The sequence below is a fragment of the Cavia porcellus genome, unplaced genomic scaffold, assembly GCF_034190915.1.
Source record: "Cavia porcellus strain 051 isolate PalLab524CR breed Dunkin Hartley unplaced genomic scaffold, mCavPor4.1 scaffold_6, whole genome shotgun sequence".
NCBI lineage: Eukaryota > Metazoa > Chordata > Mammalia > Rodentia > Caviidae > Cavia > Cavia porcellus.
In genome coordinates, this window is record NW_026947489.1 from 78,266,640 (window position 1) to 78,272,500 (window position 5,861).

The 5,861-nt window shown below is 43.2% G+C and overlaps 1 long non-coding RNA gene across 1 annotated transcript in view; it reads right to left on the reverse strand.

Annotated features, from left to right (window-relative positions):
* Positions 1–5,450: 5,450 nt before the first annotated feature.
* The window catches only part of LOC134476502 (uncharacterized), a 6,643-nt gene continuing 6,232 nt past the window's right edge, over positions 5,451–5,861 (reverse strand). Inside the window, exon 2 of the long non-coding RNA XR_010048215.1 lies at positions 5,451–5,861. This exon is cut by the window's right edge and continues 185 nt beyond it. This is a non-coding gene — a long non-coding RNA (uncharacterized LOC134476502).

Sequence of the window (5,861 nt, forward strand, 5' to 3'; positions counted from 1 at the left end):
TCCTATCAGTAGAATGTCACTCTCTTGGATGTGTCCACCAATGCAGGACCCCTTTGTTTAGGAGTTTCATGTCTATTTCATTATGTAGGCATGACTGATTAAATCACTGGCCACTAATTATCATATAAAATCTCTAGTCCCTCTCCTCTCTGAGGACTCTCCTCTGCTCTCTGAGTTGGTTTTTCTGGCCGCTGGCATCCATAGAGAATCTAACTAGCCCAGCCCTACAGCCCTGTCCCTCATCTCATTAACATGTAATGAGCAGTAAACCCCAAGGGCTTTAGGAACTCTGCACCAGGAACTAGAGACAGAGATCAAATATTTACCTTACCTCTTGCTATGGGTGTGGATCTCCTTTTTATTTTTTAATGTCTTCATGGCATTCCAATACATAGGTGTAGCAGAACTTATTTAATATTTCATTTTTTTTTCAAAGATGAAAGGTTTATTGTCTTTCAATTTAGTTCATAGGCTGGCATGGCAGAGTAGAAACTGCTCATGATCTGGCTATGGGAAGCAGAGAGAGATTAGCAGGGAAAGGAAGGAGATGAATTTCTCTAGGCTACACCCGCAGTGGCCCACCTCCTCTGACCGGGCTTTGCCTCCCAATATCACAGGAAGCTATGAACTCAGTGGACTAGTCACGCCCCCCTGACCCCTGTCATCTCCTGAAAGCCTCAGCTGTGAGAGCAGGAGGCTTTGGGGGTTCACCTAGATTAAGAAAACGTGATCACCAAGCTGGGAATGCACACAATTATAGCATCTAATGTTATTTTGATAGTAATACTCCTGTGACTTCCCAATTCCCACTGGGTTCCAGTCTATAGAACTGGCATACCATGCACAAATCACGGTAGTAGATATTGATCTGGATCCTAAGAGATGGTCTTATGGCCTTTGGGACTTCTGCCAATTCAGCACAAACCTGGAGACATTGCTCAGGGTGCACAAAATGCATGGGAATATTCTCCATGGGGGCAGGACACAGCCCCTGGGTTACCCAGCTCAGCCCAGTGGCTAGGTGCAGTGGGACATAGAGGATACTCAGGGTAAAGTGGTCACCATTGCAACTGAAAGTCTCGAGTTGGGAGCAATAGCTCAGGGCAGGCAAGATGACAAGGACCTGGGAGTCTGTGATCTCAGAGTGCTTTAGGACAGGGTCTCTGTTATGCTCTATGCTTATCACCCTAGTAACCATGTACCTGGAGCACCGACCACATTGTTATAAATTAGTTATAAATTAACTGCCTGTGTCATCATGCTGTTCTGTATGCCTTGTCCCCCCCCCCCAATCCCAGTAACCTGTTTGCTGCGTCAACCTTTGTTCCCCTTGTTCTTACAAATTTGTCTCTTGACAAATGATGCTGTGTCAACCATTGTTCCCTTTATGAGACACAAATGTTCCTGGAATTGGCAGACCAATGGCTATGAATTGACTAACACCCACTGACCTCAGGGGAACAAAGGCCCACCTTGTTCTGATTCTTATCGCTATGTACTTAATGATCAATGAGCTAATCATAAATGAACTATAAAAATCAGTCAAAATTCTGACTCAGTTGCACAGCTTTGCAAATTCCATCTGTACTGTGTCACTGGGCCAGCTAAAATAAAAGTGCTTCTTTTAAAAAGATGTCGTCTTGCCCCGTTTTTCATCTCGGGGGGCCTTTTTTGGGGGAGTACAACAGTCTCCAGGCTGCTGGCCAGTTTGTCTAGCAGAACCTGGAGGGTCTCAGGATTGAACGATTTTGTTGAAAACTTCCTGTTTCAGAGACTTCTGCTGGCTTGTGTTTGCACATTGGGACAGACGCTCCTGGTCAGATTCCTTCAGGGGACTTGAACTCAAGGAGAGGACTTCCAGGGGGCTCTGGCTCCTGAAGCTCTTCTGCAGATTTCCATGCAGGAAGAAGGTATCGTCTACATGGAGCTCCCAGAGATTTTACCCCTGCCTTATGTGGAAAGTGTAGGAGCAGAAATGCCACTCGTTTTTTGAGGGTGAAGTAAACACTTCTGGACTCAGGTGCTTGAAGTGAAATGCATGAACGTTTGTCATCTTCTGTTTGTTTGTTTTTTGTTTTTGGTACGAGGAATCGAATTCTCGGCTTCCTGCTTGCCTGGAAGGTAATATGAAGCTGAGATTTTATCTTTTTGAGCTGAGGAACAAATGCCATGTTTTTACGACCCCAGTCACCATGAGCTGACGTCCAGCTCATGGATACAGTCTAGTTGCATGGCACAGAGAAGCCTCAGGATTGTAGAGACAGTACTGGACATGATCATTACCTTCTCATGGTGCAGGTGTACTGCAGCTTTTCTCTTCCTGACTCACTTCAAGAGGCAGAGTTGTAATTTAATGGGCAGCACAAGACGACCTGCAGGTTTCAAAACAAGTGCGTGTCAATATTCTCAAGGTTGGCATCTTCTTTCTTAACCCAGGCTTGCCTGTTCCTTATTCCTGACGTCTACTGAGTGAGCAGCACACATGGCTCTGGGCCTTCAGTCCAGAGGTCCTAGTGTACAACACTCCAACCCAGCATCTGCAGCGTCCACTTGCTGCAGTTAATCTCCCGGGACAGCTGTATGTCGAGTCCATTGAGTCTTCCAAGATCTGCAGGTTTCCCTGTTGTGTCACGATCTCTCTAGCTGAGTATATGTGGGTTTCCTCACATCTATCAGGGTTCTCAAAGGGAGGCAGGGGAACAGCCAGACCTCATTGTGTTCCCCCAGGAATGCATCCCCCAGGAATACATCATGAAAAATCAGTGTGGGCAGTTGTGTGAGCAGTGCTGGGTGTGGTCTCACTCCTCGGCAGGCTCTGCTTGGCCAGCTCATACAGTGGCAGTGGGCTCTGCACACTCATCCTGATGGATCAGATGAAGACTCTGCTGCCAGGGCTCCGAGAATCCCAGCAGAACCAGTGATGCCTGGAAGCTCCAGGACCAAGCATCTCCTCCTCCCTAATGTCCCTTGTTTACAGAAATTGCAGCTTTGCTTATGCTTGCTGGTGCTAAGAATGATTTATTTAAATAATGCCTATTGAAAGTGTTTGCAGGGGCTGGGGATTTAGCTCAGCAGCATAAGCACCTGCCTTGCAAGCAGGCAGTCGTGAGTTCGATCCCTGGTACCGATAAAAGCGAAAAAGACCAAAAAAAAAAAAAAAAAAAAAGTGTTTGCAGTTTCCCTTTGGTGTCCTACTGTGTGGTAGAGCACAGCTTTGGGAGCTTCTCTGCAGGTTGCATTCCCAAAAGTAGAATTATTGGGTCAAATGTATGTACCCTGGCATTTGGGCAGATACCGCTAAATTGCTCCCCATATTTATGCTCCCATCAACCATCAACAGTGTGTAAGAGAGACCATTTCTTGTCTGAGTGTGGTGGCACACACCTGTAATCTCAGCACTCAGGAGGCTGAGGCAGGAGGATCACTGTGAGTTCAAGGCCAGCCTGGACTACACTAATGAGATTCTATCTCAAAAAAAAAAAAAAATCACATATAAAAGTAAAGGGAATCCTGTGTGCCCATCTTAATCTCATGGCCAATCTTGTTTCATCCATATACCCGTCTTCCTCTCCACCTCTGCTGTAGTATTCTGAAGCAAATCTATATATAAAATGTCCCTAAAGAAATTTTTAAAACATAGCACAACCCCACAATGATACCACCATAAATTAACTATTAAATAGTTAACAAATATTAGCATGGTCAATAAATTAATAATTCCTTAATTGGTTTTGGTTTTTTGAGAAATTTTAGAAATTTTTTGAGAAATTCTCTATGTGGGTTCTTTTCTTTCTTTTTCTTTTTTTTTTTTTTTTCTTTTTGCAGTACTGAGAATTGAAGCCAGGGCCTTGTGAATGCCAGGCAAGTGCTTTACCAGTGAGCTAAAGCTTATTTATCTTTTTGCCAATTTTTTTAAAATAAAGAGTTAGTCCAGGGGCGGAGGTACATGCTGTGATCCCAGCACTTGTGAAGCTGAGGCAGGAGGATTTTCTTGAGTTTGAGGCCAACCTGGGCTGCATAGTGAGTTTAAGATCAGCCTGACCTACCCAGCAAGATCCTGACTCAGAAAGAATGAATAAATAAAATAAAATGATGAACTAATTCATTTGTACCCTTGCCCAGTAACTGTTTTGGTTTTACTGAGATGTTCTCCTCCAAAGCCTCATGCATTCATAAGTGGGGCTTTTTGGAGCTGGCTGGATGTAGGGTGTGTGAAAATGGATTGAGCATGTGATCACTAAATTAGTCTACTGACTGGTTTTGTATAGTTTTGGGTATGAATGATGGGAAGGCCAGCCCTGATGTGAGTGGCACGAACTAATAGGCTTGTAGCCTGAATGGAACAAAAGGGAAAGCGAGGTTTGCTGCTGCTGCCGCTGATACTCTGCTGCCTGCTGCCTGCCATGCCATGAACTGTTTCTCCTCTGCCATGCCTCCTTCCATGCTGTCCTGCCTCCAAACCAGAGGACTGCAGGCTGAAATCTCTACAAACTGTGAGCTAGAGTAAACCTTTCCTTCTTTAACTGTGGGTATCAGATACTTTGTTTCTGAAAATGTAACAGTAATTAAATAAGTTGTTTTTTGTTCTAAATTACTTTTAGTAGAGTAGTAAGCTTGGAGATTAAAATATACTTGTGTCTTTGGTTCTGTTGTAGTTTTATTCTTACTGAAGTTTAGATTGTTTCATCTTTGGCCAGCGAGAACCTCTTTAAGATAGTGCCTGAGGCCTTAGGACATCAGTCTAATGGTCTTAGCTAGTTTTGTTGCTTGCTTTTCAGTTTGACAAGATATTCCAGACTTACGTGCTTCTCAGTCATACATTATACATATATATATATATATGTATATATATATACATATATATATGTATATATATATACATATATATATATGCTATTTCTCTAAAGAGGCCTGGTTATTTTTAGTGGTAAATAGCATTTGGAGACCTCAAGCAGGGCATTAGAGGCAGTTCTTCTGGGTTCACCATTAGTCTATCTATTTTTTTCCATTGGGCAAAGCTAGGAAATGAGTATCTTTAAACTATAACATGGGTTCAATGTAAAATCTCCAATCAGTATTCAAGACAACAGAGTTTTTACTTAATCTCAGAGATCTCACTTCTCCTTTTTTCCTGCTCCACAAAGTACCACCAACTTGATTACTCATACAACAGTCTCACGGGATTTGTCAGTATCTGCCCTGTCATCACACCCCGGGACATGGGATAGGCTGCCTCGCTCTAAATTTAGTTTGTGTGCTGCCAGAGGGAGCGTAGTTTTGCTTAGTATTTCTTTGGTACCTAATGAGGCTGGAATGTTATCTTTGCATGATAAACAAGGCCCTAGTTTAAGCTTTTCTTACTGAGTTGTTGATATTCTCCAGAATAATATTTTCCAAACTTCAGGGATCTGCATAGCACGTTTTTCCCCAAACCACAGATTATCATACGATTCTTTACTGAATATATTTTAATTTATTGAGCACCCCCCCAAGCAGTCATACACAAATGTAACAAACATAAGTAGATTTGGCATCTATTCACATATATCCATGGTGCACATTCATGTGAATTTAGCACCTGTTCTCCCCTAAGGTAAGCGCTCTGTCACCCAGGTACATTCCCAACCCAAATACTGCACTTTTAGAAGTGGACAGCACCTGAAACATCAATTTCAGTGGCTGACCAGAGTGAGGAAAGCCTGTTACTGCTCCACCCATGTCATGTGTTTAATGAGAAAGCCTAGGCTAGAACATCACTAATGACTACTACATTGACCAACTATGTGGCCTTAGACCTTGGAGGTCACTGTCTGACTGTGCCTCGATCTCCTTATCTAAAGCAGGATCATAATATGTTCATG